Raw genomic sequence first — 2,500 nt, 5'->3', positions numbered from 1 at the left:
TAAGGTATCATTGTTCAACATTTTATCTTTAAGTACTTGTAGTGGCCCCCTTACTTTATGTCCAAATAACATCTCAAACGGTGACATACCTAAGGATTCATTAGGGACTTCTCTAATTACAAATAATATTAAGTTTAAACTCTCATCCCAGTCTGTTCCAGTCTTCATACAAAATTTTCGAAGTAACGATTTTAAGGTCTGATGGTGTCTTTCAAGAGCACCTTGTGATTGTGGGTAATATGGTGATGCAAGAATAGGTTTTACATTAAATTCCCTTAAAAGTTTCATTGAAAAGGTCACTTGTGAAAATAGTACCCCCGATCACTATTTTTTGGGGGGAATTCATAAGTGGTAAAAACTTTAAGGAGGCGTTTCACAATATTTCTAGCACAAATGTTACCAAGGGGAATTGCAATAGGGTATCTAGTGGTAGGACAAAGTATAGTCAAAATATATTGATTACCTTTTTTTTTTTTTTTTTTTTTAGGCAATGGGCCTACACAGTCAATTATGACTTTACTGAAAGGTTCGTGTGGTATTACAATTGGTACGAGGGGTGCTTTTGGAATTACCTCGTTAGGTTTTCCAACTACTTGACAGACATGACATTCTTTAACAAATTCAAATACATCATGTTTCATACCTGGCCAAAAGAAATCATTAGCTATAAGTTTGTAAGTCTTTGACACTCCTAAATGGGAATCTGCTTGATGAGCAACACTCAAAATATTCTTATGTAAAGTTAATGGTACTAAAAGTTCTTTATTACCCCAGGTATCATTAGATGACAGCTTTCTAGGTTGGTAGAGCTTAAACAGGACTCCTTTATCAAAGTAATAGCCAGATACCTTACCTTCCTTAGTGGAAGCTTGTTTAAATGCAATAGTTAAAGTCGCATCTGCTCTTTGTAAGTTTATCAAATCAGAATTAGTACAGGGAATGATTGTCTTTACTATATTTGGGACACCTTCATTCACAGCTGGTTTGGCTTTTGCCCTGGTTATGACACCAACAAAATTTTCAGTCTGGTCACATTGATCGGTCTTTACTTCGGTCACTACTTCCTCAATGTCATTTTCACCTAAGTCACTAATGAAATTACTTTCTTCGATTACATGTTCAAAGATATCCAAATCATTAGAGTTATTTTCCAGTGGCTGATTATACAAAATGAGGTTAGGTAAAGTTAGTTGACCAGCTAAATCATTCCCAAGTAATACTTGAACATTACGTACAGGGAATGGTGTGCTGATAACAGCAATCTTTACTTTACCAGATACATATTCACAGTTTAAATTGAGCTCTGCTAAAGACAAACTGTTAGTGTGACTTAAATCCCTAACTAGTACCTTTTCATCAAGTAAAGAAATTGTAGGCACTGAGCAATGTAAAATCATGCTTTGGGTTGACCCAGTATCACGAAAGATTCTTACTTTAACAGGAGTACCATTGGGAATTGTTAACGTACCCTCTGAAATATAATTAGCAAACAAGGCATCATTTTCAGGCGTACTACAATGCATAGTTTCTTTGCCTTTTACGCTAAATTTACTATCGTTATATTTTCCAACATCGGGGTAGGACAACTTAGAGTAAAAAAAAACTTAGATTTCTGACAGGTTGGTTTTTACATTCATTTATATCATGACCTTGTTGTTTACAATATGAACAATAATAAACACCCTCTTTCTTACCACTGAGCCCTGTTGCTTTGCCTTGCTTTACAAACATCTCAGTACCTTTGTGTGCTTTGTGTATCAAGAAGAAATGGTCAGCTAACATAACAGATTTCTTTAAATCCTCTTCCTTACGGTCAGCATTATGCATTCTAATATTTTGTGGCAGTTTTCTCATGAATTCTTCAGTCACAATCAGGTTAATGAGTTCGTCAAAATTATTAACATTGGCAGCCTTAAGCCATTTATTAAATAATCTTAGTTCCTTATTTGCAAATTCATACCAAGTGTGAGCATTTGATTCAATGTATTGTCTAAATCTTTGTCTAAGACCTTCGGCAGTTACCATGTATGCATCTAAAATACCTTGCTCAACTACTGTATAATTTCTTTCCCCTACCAAATTACTAACCAATATAGCATCCTTACCCTGGACTTCTGGATTTAATTAACCAAACCCATTGATCTACTGGCCATTTCATATTTGAAGTAATTTTTCGAAATTACGGAAAAGGGAATCTACATCGGTTTCTGTAAATTCAGGGACTAACTTTAAACTTTTAGTCAAGTCAAACTTTAGTGGTTGATTAGATTCTAGGTCCATTATGAAGATGATTGTCCTACACCGTGTATACAGAATATGTTGTCGATGAGGTAGCCTGAGAGCGACTCCGCCATCCTCAAAATATTACAAGCCAAATTAAACTAAATGAACGACAAGGATAGTTAAATGACAAATAGTAACGAAAAAGATAAGACAGGCAAGGATACAAAAGGTCAAAACAGGAAAGCAAGTGTTATAAACCTAGTGGTAAGAAGAAGTA

This window comes from Palaemon carinicauda, chromosome 12 (genome assembly GCF_036898095.1).
Source record: "Palaemon carinicauda isolate YSFRI2023 chromosome 12, ASM3689809v2, whole genome shotgun sequence".
Classification (NCBI taxonomy): domain Eukaryota; kingdom Metazoa; phylum Arthropoda; class Malacostraca; order Decapoda; family Palaemonidae; genus Palaemon; species Palaemon carinicauda.
This window is presented reverse-complemented; position numbering follows the sequence as displayed.